Source organism: Monomorium pharaonis, chromosome 1 (assembly GCF_013373865.1).
Source record: "Monomorium pharaonis isolate MP-MQ-018 chromosome 1, ASM1337386v2, whole genome shotgun sequence".
NCBI lineage: Eukaryota > Metazoa > Arthropoda > Insecta > Hymenoptera > Formicidae > Monomorium > Monomorium pharaonis.
In genome coordinates, this window is record NC_050467.1 from 31954007 (window position 1) to 31969848 (window position 15842).

At 30.5% G+C, this 15842-nt stretch overlaps 1 pseudogene; it reads right to left on the reverse strand.

The window, feature by feature from the left end:
• Window positions 1-11033: 11033 nt before the first annotated feature.
• Window positions 11034-15842, reverse strand: LOC114254128 (annotated as a pseudogene).

A 15842-nucleotide genomic window follows, 5' to 3' on the forward strand; every position in this document is an offset into this window, starting at 1 on the left:
ATATAATTGTTTAAGAAATTACAAAAAGAAGGAACATATCAATTTTGGCAACGCTATTAAGAAAAAGTAAGTATTACTTAGGATTAATTTAACTACAAATAAAAAAAAATTTAATGTGATTATTAGATTACATGCAACAGTAATTAGGAGAGAAAATAATAATATTTATTATGCATGAAACTATATATTTATTATTCAAATTAAAAATACAGATTATATTAGTATCAGATTATATATTATTAAAAAACAGATTATTATCAGATTAGTATCAGATTATATTATTAGTATCAGTTTTTCACTCGTGAAAGAAGACCAAGCGTCTTGTGATGAGATCGTCAGAACTGGAAGAATAATAAAAAATATTATTTATTTTGTACGCGTAAAAATTACTGTAATGTGGTAGTAGCTGCGGATCAAGATTCTTTGATGATCCACAGCTACTGTCACATGACAGTTTTTGTACACGTATTAAAAATTACTGTGATGTGGTAGTAGCTGCAAATCAAGGAATTCCTTGATGATCCACAGCTACTGTCACATGACAGTTTTTGTACACGTATTAAAAATTACTGTGATGTGGTAGTAGCTGCGGATCAAGAAATTTGTTGATGATCCACAGCTACTGTCACATGACAGTAATTTTTATGCGGATCAAAGAATTCCTTGATGATTCGCAGCTACTGTCACATGATAGTAATTTTTATATTTAAAAATCACTGTGATGTGGTAGTAGCTGCGGATCAAGAAATTCCTTGATGATCCGCAGCTACTGTCACATAACAGTAATTTTTGTATCCATATTACTTACCTTTTAATTATAATATGTAAAATATATATTCCGTGGGCCGCCTCTTCCACGGCCTCTTCCACGGCCTCGCCCGCGGCCTTGCGCGCGTCCTCTTACTTTTTTACCAGCGCGTTGCCAGCGAGGAGCTGTAAAAAGAAATAAAAACATTAATAATAAGATATTAATAAATATTTTATTTTATAATTTTTTTTTTTTTCAAGAGGCACGGCAGTGCCTCGCGCCATTTTACTTACGTTTTGGCCACGTTTGCTGTGGCTGTGAGGCTTGTGGTGGTGGCGGAGGCGGCACAAATCCTCCCCATGCTGAATAATAATACGGCCACCACGAAGTTGAAGAGGCCAACGTCGTCGTCGGCTGTGGGGTCTGTGGCGGCGGCGGTGGTGGTGGAACCCATGTCGTCGGTGGCAGTGGTGGTGCGGCCGATGTCGTCGTCGGCGGCGGCGGCGATGGGGCCGATGTCGACGGTGACGGTGGCGGGGCCGTATCCTTCACAGCATGCAGCTTCTCAGATTGAGAAGTCTGCACATGCAGCTTCTCAATCTGAGAGAAGCTGCAGCGGCTAGAATTTCATCATCCGTATCCATCATTCTGAAATAAAATGGATTAATTTTAATATATTTCTTAGAATTTTTTAATCAAGAGGCACGGTAGTGCTTCGCGCCAATTTATTTTTACGAGATATGGTATACTTACAAATTAATATCTTCGATCATGTCTTCAGATCCCTCTGCGTTCGCCGCCATGTTTTTTTCTTTACTGAACTTTTACTAAACTTTTGACGCTATTACGTCACTTAGTATAGATATTAAGGTGCACTCGAGTAATGTTTGCAAATGCATCTTTATAAATTTTATGGTTGTTCGGATGGTGTCTTTCATAGATATGGTATATCTAGACCGAGCGTATCCAAGAGACGAGAATACGGTCTACATAAATTACATCTATGGTGGCTTCATTGTTGATAGATTGTTTATGGCTGCGGTTTGTCTTTAATATTGATCATTATTGATACAGATTATCAATATAATTGTCAATATAATTTGATTATTAAATCAAAGGTGAGAAGAAAACATTGAAAATAATATTTTAATAAGTATCAAGGTAAATGTGTAACTATTTTCAAAGTAGACTCTCGAAATTTTACAAAATTAGATAAAAGCAAATGGGCATTAAGAGTAAAACACGGTTATGTTATTCTTTATTTATATAAGATCTACGTATCTTTACGTATATAATTACTGTGTTTTCAATCTCAATCTTTGTTTGCCTCTGTCTAATTTTTACATTGTCATAATTGAAATAAATTGGAAAAATATTAATATTTTTATTTTTAAATAGAGCGTCTCGATCTTATTTCCGGAATCTCGTAAACGGTTTTAAATACGAAAAATGTTTTAAATGATAGTTGTAGGTACGATATTATGGAAAAAAATGGATTTGATTTTGATGTGGCCTTGTCAACGTTATTCAAAGTCAAGTTCACCAAGTTCAATGTTTATCATGTTTTAAAGTCGTTTCTGAGCTTTAGGACCTTAGCAGAATGGCTGACTTAGAACAGAATTCATAGACCGATCTTATTCAAGACCCATCTTAAGCACGATCTTGAAATGTCAATGCTGTTATTTCATTGGTTAAGTAAGTCTCAAGTCGGCTCGAAGCTAGACTTAAAATACAATTCTTGAACTTAAAATCGGTCTATGAATTCCGTCCTTATAATCTTAAGACATGTTTTATGGTTTAAGCCTTGTCTTGAAGCAACGCACAATGGACGGGATTTATAGACCGATCTTAAGTTCAAGAATTGTCTTAAGTTTAGCTTCGAGCCGACTTGAGACTTACTTAACCAATGAAATAACAGCATTGACGTCTCAAGATCGTGCTTAAGCTGGAACTTGAATAAGATTCGACTATGAATTCCGGCCTCTAAAACAAAAATATTTTTTTTCATTCTAAAGGCCCTCGCACACACACTTTTGCATAACGCATAACATAAATGCATAAGAAATTCGATTGGTTGAATTTCTTATGCACTTTGCTTATGGACCAATCAATTTGCTTATGTACATACGTTATGCGTTATGCAAGTGTGTGCGGGAACCTTTAGAATGAAAGAAAATATATTTGTTTTAGAGCCGATCAATAAATCGAATTTCTTATGCATTTATGTTATGCGTTATGCAAAAGTCTGTGCGGGAGCCCTTTTCTAACTTCCCAGGTAGCAAGGTGACGTCTAATTGACGGCATTTTTTGGTCATTTTATGACGAACCAGACGTCATAATGTCGAGATAAAATGACGTCTAAATGTCGTAAAACTGACGTACATTTGTCTCATCTTAACGACGTCATTTATTGACGTCAAAAATACGTCATTATTTTCATATTATTGACGTCATTTTCAAGAAGCTAGTATCGTACATTTGACGGTATTTTATTGTTATTTTTATGACAAAACATAGGTTTTTAGATTACATTTAATAAAGACGACATTTTAACGTCATTTTTATGACTATCCCAGGTAGTAAAAGCCGTTATTTTGACGTTTTAGAAAATATTTCGGGTACATGTCCTATATATGCAGTACTTGCATTATAAAAATATCGAAATAACATAATTATAATGTAAAAAAAAATCTACGTTGTTTCTCAACAAGCATCACGACTCACCACACCATAGTCACATTTGGAATTGCCTAACTTCCGCGGTCACCCATCCAACTCTGAACCGCCGTCGACGTTGCTTGACTTCGAAGATCGTACGCTACCTAGCCCTTTGTGATGATCCATGAACACTTGATGATCATGAATACATATTTGTTATAGATCAGTTAAATAGATGCGAGAAACATGAAACTTGTAGTTAACTAATATATTTATAAATAAATATAAATTTACAGTTTTTTTCCTGATTTTTACATATGCAAAATAACATGTGGAATAACTTATAGAAATATGTTTTTGCTCTGTTTTTTTGATAAAGCTAAATTATACCTCAGACAAAACGCAATATTTATAAAATATTTATAATATTTATTTAAATATTTTATAAATATTTATCCAAATATTTTATAAATATTTTTGTGGTCTTAGATTTGACAAATCATAAAGATTTATCATAAATATTATAAAAATATTTATGAAATATTTATAAATATTTACAAAATATTACTTATACAAATCTTTATCTTTTATTTACCATAAATATTATATAAAATATTTAATCTATATTTTAATATGTTGAATAAAGATTTTTTTCTTCGTATATATAAAATATGTGTAAAATATTTATATAATATTTTGAAAAAATAAATATTAATAAATATTAATAAATATTTATCATAAATATTATGTGCTGCCTGGGGATGATTCTAAAATATTGATAGTATTAATTATATAAAATATTATATTAATTTTAATAATGTTGTTTATTAACCAATCTTTAAATAATGATAGTTATAGGTAGCAAGGTGTCGTCCACTAGACCTCAATAATTTGTCATTTGAGGTCAAATCGTCAATTATTACAAAGAATTATAGTTAACGTCAGTAATTAGTCACTAATAAAATCTTATTAATACGTCGTAAAATGATCAATTAACTGACGTTATTAATTAGTCAAGAATATGACGTCGGAAATACGTTGTAGGATGGATAAATGACTGACGTAATTAATAGGTCAAAAAATGACGTTACTATTACGTCTTAATTTGGTAACATGACGTCTGCGACCTTAAATGACGAATTATTGACGTCGTATTAACGTCACCTTGCTACCTGGGTTAATATTGCACTATGGGCGTTCCACTTAACGTCCGCAATGCTCGTGAGCGTCGTTTATCCTTGTTTAATATTTAATAAACAACAAGGATAAAATGATTCTACGGTCATTGCGAGCCTTAAGGACCATTCTACAATAGTCGCAAGTCGCCAGTTGCTTCCTATGACAATCAAATTTCTCAACACGGTTGATACGTTTAAACTGGTTTATACGTTTAGATCTAACAGGAACTAAGAGCAAGAACCAATCGTGTTGAAGAATTTTACAACAGTTGCAAAGCTGCTTTTTCTGCTGAACGCAGCCACTGATCATCGAGCTCTATACGTAAAGCTCAATGTTCATTGGCGGTCGCAAAAGGCAACTGGCGACTTGCGACTATTGTAGAATGGCCCTAAGTGGAACGCGCCCTATATACAGCAGCGAAAATGAACAGACTTATGTAAGCGCCTCTGCCCGCTTGTGTACGGAGACGGACCGCTGGCCGGATTTCCGCCCAAGAGCATTTCTGTCCACATCTCCCGCCATTGCGAGCATCAAATTGAAATAACACACATACGTGGCATCGCATTTCTTGGATCGGATCAAATACATTACACAGTCCCTCTGCGAAAGCATTCTCAGGCTGAGAATCTCAGGTTCTCTGTTCACGTCTTATTATAATTTCTTGATCGTATTCTCACCCGAAGAAATTTGAATATTGATCTCTATCTTTGCCCGATAGCAGCTAAATGAGGCATATATATAAGGAAGAAAAAAAGAAGTCCGCATATCTCGACAAACACAGTATGTAAATAACGGATCACATTCTCTACGATAGCTGAAGACCAAAACGCTGTGTAGAGTGAAGTTATACCAGCAAAAACACGTGGCAAAATCGTTCTAATTATTTGCAACATGTTCGTGTACGTCAAATATGAAGATGGATTGAAGAAGGCTATCAGTGTAGATAGAATAGGAAATTTTGATATAAAAAATATCGATTTTGAGAAAAAATACAAAATAAAGTGGGATGACGGTAACTATTATAACGGTATTATTGGAAAAATACAGGGGAAAGCAATTTATGCAGGTAATATATTTTTTAAAAATTGTATCACTATAGAGCAAACACAGGTAAGTTAAATTTTAATGCAATTTTCTCTTAATAGAATCAAAAGAAGAGGTAGAAGAGAAAATAAAAGGCAAAAGAGTAGAATTTTTACCGTTGACTCTGTGTGATACTGCAACAGATTTCGACACAGATTCAGAACTTGAACGATCACATGTAAATTGTTTTCTCTGTTATATTTAATTATTTATTTGAAAGTATTGCATGCGTTTATTTCTTATATATACCGTTTAGTCCAAGCTGGTTTTTTTATGGTAAAATTTCAACTTTTTCTAACTAAATATGTATACGTAATATTTAGTTAAAACAATATAATTTAAGTGGAAATTTGTTCGATAATTTCAATTAATATTTCCATATTTGTTCAATACTGAATATTTAATATATGCCAATTCCAAAGTCTTTTTTATGTGAACATCACACATAATGTTGATTGAGCTTGAGACAATTGAGTTGATTTAGCTTTATAAAGACATATATTTAACATTCACTTTGCATGCAAAATGTAGTCTTTGTTCTCATGATCAATTTTATCATTTTACCAATAAATTTTTAGAGTATATTCTACAAACATGAAAAGTTACTTAATATAATGTTAATTGCCAAAAGTGTAACCAAATCTGCGAGTCTCTAGCAGTTTATAAATTGTTAGGGATTCGCAGATTTGGTTACACTTGCTTGTAAAATGTTTACAAACATTGCTATTTATATACCATTGCTTATATGTTGCAATTTTGAATGATTGGTAAAAAAATGATTAATATTCTGATAGGTGTAATATGTGTACAATTCATAATCCAAGAATTGTTACATTTTGTATAATAATGTAACGTTTAAATAAATTCATTATTTTTTAGGTGTTTACATATTTCATAATAGCAACACTTTTAGCAGTTTACATAATATTAGGTAATATCTGATTTCTAGCAGTAATATTATGTAACACGTGACAAATTTGACTGCCGGATGTATTATAAGTTCACATAAACGCACATTAAGGCTGATATAATTTTAGTTCCGTTTTCATAAATTATACGGATAATTATTTTATTATTTTGTCAGCTATGTAGCATCAATATCTGAACATGATAATTAATGACAGGTACTGTTGTTAAACTTATTAATAAATACAATATAGTATTTGATAACTAATTATTATTCTTATGTTGATATTATGTAATCTGTATTAAAATTTTGAGAAATAAAATATTGATAAATTCAAATGTGAATAATAATGGCAATATAAAGTATGTGGATAGGTTATAATATATGGCATTTGGTCTACTGAAAATTATATAAAGGATACATAAAATTTAACATAAACTTTTACATATGTATTTATCTTTATTTTGTACATTATATTTTTTATATAATTGCGGACAGAATATGTTACATTTTTTAAATAATTTACCAAATAGACAAAAATCGCCGGACAACTGCTGTGTTCTCGCAGATAAACCAATCACAATTTTTGTGAAAGAAAGTGTGACATATATTCTATATCTTTCATATAATTTTCAGTATGGTATTTGATATTTTTCTCATAAAACTGATTACACGCATAAAGAAAATAATTAAATAAAAATAAATTGCTAATAACCGATAAATTTGTACAAATAATATATTTGTTGTTTAGAACTCAAAAGGTGGCACAAATCTAAAAAACTCGAAAGGTGATGTAAATTTAAAAGAAAGAATACAGAACAAAATTGCTAAGATAAAAAAGAATGAAAATGAAAAAAATGAAAATGAAAATAATGAAACATCGGATGAAAAAAAAACATATAGAAAAGATAAGAAAGAAAGCACATGTAACAAAGAAAATAAAACCATTACAAAAAATTGTACTTCAAAAACTGGTATAAAGAAAGTAAGTATTTTGCAATTACAATATTGAATAGTACATTGTGCACCACGGAGAGAAAGCTATGTTTTTCAGACCTTGTATGAGAGCGTCCCAGATGCGCACAGTAACAAACGGACACCAATCAGATCATTGCTGGGTTGGTTAGGGTTAGGATGAATTTATAGAATTTGATTGGTGGTGTCCGTCTGTTACTGTGCGCATCTGGGACTCACTCCCTTGTATGAAGTTTGGCGCCCTTACCTTCGACTCGGGCGGCAATCACACGAGTCTGAAAAAGCTTTCGATCCGTTGTGCAGGGAGCGTCCCATTTGCCCACATCAATATTGGCTACGCGTCAATATTGACCACGTTATTATTGCCCACGCATCAATATTGGCCGCGTCATTATTGCCCACGCGTCACTATTGGCCACATCATTACTATATATGGGTTTGCGACTTGGACGGGGTGGGTAAGGGAGGGGGGCCGAAGGCCCCCCTTGCACCCCCCCCCGGTGTGTGTGTGCGCGCGCGCAAAGCATTTCTCTGCACCACATGGGTTTGCGACTTTCCACGCTAAACAAAAAAAATTGATTAATATTGACGTGGGCAATATTGACGCGTGGGCAATAATGACACGTGGCCAATATTAACGCGTGGCCAATAGTGACGTGGCCAATATTGACGTGGCCAATATTGACGTGGCCAAACGGGTGCCACTCGTTGTGCATACGATATTTTTCACAACACCTTTACGGAAATGTTTAACTTTCCAGACTGTAGAGCATAAACGGAGTTAGACCTGTTATTTTAGAGTAGAGCGTAAACGGAGTTAGACCTTTTCGTTCGCTATACGAAGACAAAAAACATCACTTTTTCTTCCTAGGGACGAAAGTAAACTTTGGGTATTAATCGTGTAATTTTCGGAAATTGAAAAATGAAAAGTTTTACGTGAACTTAATGATTATAGCCAATGGAATTGTTGTGTTTACTTTTCACTTTTCACAAAATTTTATTTTCCAAAAATTACATGATCCATATCTTGGCGTGAAAAAGGTCACTTTCGTCCCGCTCTATAGGCACGGAAAGTCGAACTTTTTATGGAGGAGTAAAAATTACAGTTTTTAAAAAAATAAATAAGAAACATTTGTCGTCTTAAATACAAAAAATGTGGCGATCCAACTCAAACCTAATTTTTGTCAAAACCATGAAAGCTTACAATAACAAATTCTCTCTTTTTAAGAACAATCATACAAACCCAATCAAGTCTGAAAAATTAGTTACAAGCAAATCAGATCTGACTCTAACAAGAAGTGCTGAAATAAAAGGAAAACAAAATAACTTCTTGAAGAATCCCCCCCAAAAATGTAATGAAAAAAATTGCAGAATCTGTAGTAAGTAACGCTAATTCTACTACTATTATTTATTCTTATAAAAACTATTAACCTAAGAAGAATTATACTGGCTATGTAACAGCCGATGTAAGTTTTTAGTGCGAAATTTAAATTGAGAGACTAATAATGTCTGAAGTGTATTAAATGTACGTTTTCTCAGGTTTACAACACAGAATTACTTCCTAAAGAACAAATGTACATGGTATCCAATTGCTCGTGTAGAATAACTCGTCAAACTGATTGTGAATAGAAAAGTCCTGTATTATTTTTTAAACAATCATGTAAATTTTTGGATATTGATAAAAGAAGATTGCAAACGATGCAGTGGGACAAACTTTACAGCCAAAGTGTCATCCAAGTCTTATTCAAATCTGTCTGAATTTCTTGGCAAGCTTGCAGTCTCGTGATGCTGGCGAGTACATAATATATTATATGCCTTCACTGTCCAATATACGCATCGCCCGCCGTTGTCAAAAGGTTATCAAGAGATTTAGATATTTTAGATGAAACTTCGGCTAAATAACTTATCCTATGCACTGCATCGTGCGCATTAGCTTGTCAATCTTCTTTCATTATCATACGTGATTGTTTGAAAAAAAAAAATGGTAGAAGAATTTGCTACTCACAATTAGTTTAATAAGTTTTATATGTCTAGAAAAAAATGTTTCATATAAAAACATATATGGGCTGGTATTCATAGTCAAGTCTTATACTTAAGATCGTCTTAAGGCCATCAACCAATCACAGAGCCGTATAAGCATCTTAAGACATTACTTGAGACGATCTTAAAATAAGATTTGACTATGAATACCGACCGATAGACATATTTTATATATATTTATGTTTTTATATAAAACATTTTTTCCCAGGTGTATATAAGCAATTGAACAATTAACTTCAGACACCCTATATATAAAGAAGTGCACTTATAGTACAGGATCAGTACATTAAAGGCGAGGTCCTATTGTAGATATAGGCTGCTTTAATTCCTTTTAGTGACACAAGTCGACACAAATGTCGTTTTGTCTTTGTTATTTATTGAATGCCAAGAAGGATAGAATGACGTTTGTGTCAATTTCGTCACTAATAAAATGAAAGCAGCCATAATAACATATCAAGAAGAAAGATAAAATAGCATCAAGTGTACACGTTCTCTCACCTAAATAAAATTAAAATATAAAACTAAAATATCGTTGTTAAACTTGTATTTTTTATAAATTAAGATATATTATAATAAAAATATTAAATGTAATACATAGTAATTCTTTTTTATTTAATTCTCTCTATTTTATTTAAAAATTACTACAACAATAAAATAATTTTTTAATTGTGCAGCTCAAAAGCAAGATTCTAATGGAAGTGATATAGAAAAAAAAGTATGTATTTCGGTAAAATAAAAAGTAAGTACATGAATAAGTTGATGTTTGTATATATATGTGTAATAAATATTATAAAAAATTATTCAGTACAAGTATAGAATATTATAGAATATCATAGAATAGGAAAATTGAATATTATAAAATATTGTTTGGTACAAGTACAGAATATTATAAGATATCATAGGATAGAAAAATAGAATGTTATAAAATATTATTCAGTACAAGTACAAAATATTATAAAATAGAAAAATTGAATGTTATAGAATACCATAAAAGGTAAGAATAGAATATCATTAAATATTATATACTAAGAGAATAAAATAATATTAAATATCATTGAATAGGAGAATAGAATATTGTGGAATATCATAAAATAGGAAAATAAAATATTATAAAATATTATTCAGTAAAAATAGAGAATATTATGGAATTATCATAGAATAGAAAAATAGAATATTATAAAATATTATAGAGTGAATAAACAGAATATTATTGAATATCTTAGAATACAAGAACAAAATATAATAAAATATTATAGACTAGAAGAATAGAATATTATAAAATATTGTAGAATAAAAGAATGGAATATTATAAAGTATTATTGAATAAAAGGACAGAATATTATGGAATAATGTAGAGTTGATCTACTAGAATAATATGTAAAATAACGGATCCAAAATCACGAATGATTTGGAAAGGAGCATGTTTTTATCATTTTCTATCCATCATTTTAAGCAGGGTCGTCTTCGTCTGTGAATAACCATCTCGTTTTCGGAAGCAGCACCTAATAATAAATTGATAAAACGTTACACAAAAATTATAATACAATATTTACAGAATCAGTCAAAAATTGTCAAGTATTTTGTATTTTAAAATTAAATTAATTATAAATTTGAAAAAAAAACCGTTAAATATTTATAAATATTTTCTTTAAAATATTATCAAAATATTTAACATTTACTTAAGAAAAAAGTTTATACAATTAAAAGAATTTTTTAAATTTAGTTTATTAAAAGTCCATGTCAATATTTTTCTTAATTATAAATATTTATTTCAAACATTAACGATTATTTAAATTCAATTAATAAATGTAAAAGAAATTAACATTTCAAAGAAATTTTATTTCCTTTTATTTGTTATTAATAAAATTATTGTAAGACTTTTCTTCCAAAAATTATTTGTTAGCTTTGGTTGCCTATAGTTAAAAAAAAAAATTTATTGCACTGCAATGATGCAAACTTTAAACTTATTTAAAATGTTGCATAACTTTTGCGGAGATTTACATTTCATTGACTAAATTTTATTGTTGATCTTATGGGCTATAATCTATTACCTGGTCCAGCATCAGCGCTCAAATTATCTTGAAGGAAGGAAACATTTTCCAGACTATTATTTTCGTCCAATTCGTCGCCCGACTCAATGTTTTCTCCGACTACGTTATCTGGACGTCTAATGTTTTCATTATACATAAATACTAAAAATTGTAAATACGGCGTAATTAAAAATTCTCTTTTAATTTCAAAAGTACTGATTATTTAAGTAACAAAAAAATAATGTTAATACTAACCTCTCGCTAAATAATACCGTCTCTGAGCAGCAACGTTAGTTAAAAAATCTTCAACAGTATAGCTAAAAATTATTACAAATTTTAGTAGTACAGGATAATTGTTTTGCATTTTAGCTGCTAAGGTAAAAATTAATAATAAATAGTTTCAGTTACCGTCCCAATTCAAATTCTATTTCAGCCTGCTGAATCTGGAAGTCCGCTGCTTGTAATTGCCGTGGACGATTGTAGGCTATTCTACATCCAGCTTCTACGCTTCTATAATTTGAATTGATCTTGCTCATGACTTTACATAATTCATCTGGAATTTCCATCGATATTTTTATTTTTAACATTATCAAATCTATTTTAATAATATTTTCTTATTTACAAATTTACATTATTTTCATAATTACCTAGCATTTTCCACACAGTTGGACGATTTCCTATTGTTTTCGATGCGTGTAAATGAAAATTTTCACACGTATTATTTGTTCGACATGGTTTTTTATAAACCGATATAATATTCGATAATGGGAGCCAATATGTTCGCATGTACGTCCCGAATCTTTGCAACTTCTCTCTGGCTGGTTCGTTCCTTTGCCATACACGATCTATCAGATTTATTATATGTGCCATTCCTTCGCTTATTTTTTCAGATGGCAAATGAGCGACCGCATAACTTTTTTCCAAGATGTAATCATAATCCGTAGATATATTTAAGCCTCCCCATTTCTTTGCAAGAGCCTATAATGAAATATTATATTACTATAATGAAATATTATTTTTTTCAACAATCAAATAAATATAAACAATTAATGTTACTTTTTACACGCTATAAACAATAAAAGTCAAAAAAGATAATTACTTGTTTAAAGTGGAAAAGACACCCCGCGATTCTTGCTGCAGAGAAGTTATCTTTTGCACTGTTTATCTGCGCCCTTTCGAAATCGCTAGTGATCATTATAATGTTATTTTGCATTTCAGGAATTAATTCAAATAATTTTTGCCAAATAGCAGTATACGTTGCTCTGGTTTTTGAGCTAGTTAATGTAAAAACAGCTGGAAAACCCTAGTAAAATTATTAATATTTTTATATAATTTCAGGTAAACATTTTTCTTTTCTAATATTTTCAAAATAATTTTACAATAAAATAATATAAGTTTGTTTGAATAACAATATATCAAAATTTAAGATAAGATTTATCTAATAATTGTAGTTACGCACCAAAGACATCTTTCTGAAATGGATAATAAAAACTTAGGCACAATGTGGTCGCAATGGTCTTATCTGTAAATTTAAATTAATTACAATATTGTATAACAGTTAAGACTATTTGCATTATAGATTAAAAAGGTTCTAACTTTAAACGTTCCGTCGCAATATAATTGCGTACACCTGGATAGTGCCTCTATCATATTGTTGTGTATAAATATTAAAGCCAATGAACCATCGGTGCCAACTACGGATCCTTTATAAATATTTAACAATGGGGAGTATTCTTCCAACATTTCTCCCAATTTAGCTAAGGTGTTTGGAATTGGCATTATCTTTTTCCTTCTAGCTGTTTGCATTTTGCATTTTAAATGCATAAAATAGCTCATTACACCGTCTAGTGGACGATACCTATAATTTGAATTATTTTTTGTTATCCCTTGTACAAATTGTAGGTAGAGATTTTATCTAAAAATTCGCTATTTTTTCTAAAACTTGTTTATTTGTATTTAGTGAATTACTTAGAGCTTGTGTAAAAACGACATACATTTAGATAGTATTAAATGTACACTTTACATTATTTAATTACTCTAGACTTAGGAAACTGTGATACAAAAAATTACTATATCTTTTGTAAAAAAAGAGACAAAATTGTCATTTTATGAAATTTTTCATTACAACTATGAACAATTGCTATTACAGATAGGTTCAAATAATATATATATATGTTGCTACACACACACACGCACACAGCACACACAAATAATTTGTTTACTATTCTAGTGGTAACTTTTTATAGTTTTAATGTAAATATTAAAAAATAAGTCTATCTTTTTTTACAAAAGATATAGTAACTATTACTAATGCAGTACTCTTCGTGTAGAAACACTTACTTTTCTTTTCGTTTAATTTCATCGTAGATAGTTTTTAAATCGTTGAAGGAAGTTTGTGCATCAACTTCATATTCTTCGATAAATTCCGCTTTTAGTAAAAATAACGGATCATTTGGATGATTATGTTCCTCCACTATTTGAATTTGTTAAGCCTCTAGATTTCGAATATCTTCTACATAGATTCGTGCGCGACAGGTTAATGAATTTTTCATTGCGCAACGGAATATTGTTCCGGCACCCCTGTATCTATGTAATATACGTATCCATTATAAAAATATTTTACAGTGTTTGTTTGTTTCCCAGGTAAACGTTGCATTACTATCTGTAAATGTAATAATAAAATATAAAAGGTTAATAAACGATGTAAATGAGTCAACTTTAAAAATTAACTTGTATTTTGTTTCAACGTTTCCACGAACATTTTTCGCCTTTATCAGGTGTCTTAATTTATCCTGTCACATAATAAATATTTTATAACTATGTCAATTACTTATAACAATCTTATGTTTCTTTTTTCACATCATCAGTAAGTAGTTAAATATTATAATAAATTAAACTATACAAAATAAATTGACATACTATTATCAATAGGACAGTCAAGTAATTTTAAAATAATAAAGTAAAAGACTGCACAACGTATAAACTTTACACTTATATTACAAGCTGCTAATATTACATGTCAATTTATTTTTTGTGCTATTAATTTATTATAAAATTTGAGTATTTATTGATGATATTTAGGAATAGAGAAACAAGATTTTTATACGTGATTGATATAATTGACAAACTTTTAATTGATTTAATATATGTTACAGAATAAATAAACGCATCTAATGAAGGTGAAAAGTGTTCGACGATACGTTGAAACAAAAAAAATTAATTTTTAATTACTCAAGTTGATTTATTTATATCGATTTTTAAAAAATTAAAAAATATCGATTTAAAAATTAATTAAATGTATCAAGTCGGGATACAACATAGTATTTTGCATAACTTCAATACTTTCTATGTCAGAAATAATCAAAAATTTTCTTCGTAATTGGGTTACTTTTAGTATGCGTGTCAAAGTGAAAACGTATTTAACAAAAACAACGAACGTATTTAACAAAAAATTACACACAAAAGATTTTAATTTAGAACAACGGGACATTGTTGAAAGTAAAGAATGAAAATGAGATGGTTAATAAATATAGCAACAATTTAAGGTTAATCACAAAAACAAACTTGCAAAAGTTGTCTAGATTATCAAATGTTTTTTCATAGACGTTAAAAAAAAGCAAAAAAGTTTTATTTCAATGAATTAAGCACTTTTAGAGAAACGAAATAAAGGAAACAAATTTTTAAAAATATAATAAAAATTGTATTAAGAAGAAATGCTTCTTTATTGCAAAAAGCCTATGTATATATGAGTGAGTATATATGAGTATGAGTGAGTATATCTACGTGATTTAAAGGTTGTATAATTGACGAAAACTTCACAAAGCGGTTTCAATAATTTGTAGAAAACAAAATTCTATTTTTATCAGCGCAATGAAAAGTTTTCAATAAAGTAATAAAAATCATACATCTTTTACCGATAATATCTGGGAGAGAATGACAAAATTCTGATTTCGTGGAAGCGTAATGTGCTCAGGACCGGAATAGGACCGGATGTTCTGGTGAATTCCTCTACCGCGCGTATTGCAACGATTGCAACCGATAAAGTTAGGCTGCTGGCGCTTGCCCCCCCCGTCGTCACAGCCGTCACAGGTTGCGCGAGCGGTGGGAGATCTCCTGTCCTTCCGCTTCGAGTTGTCTACTAGGAGAGAGGGAAAGAGACGGCAGATCTAGTAGTAGGGTAAGGCTCGATGGTTCTCGAATGATTCTCGTGATAAATTTTTAA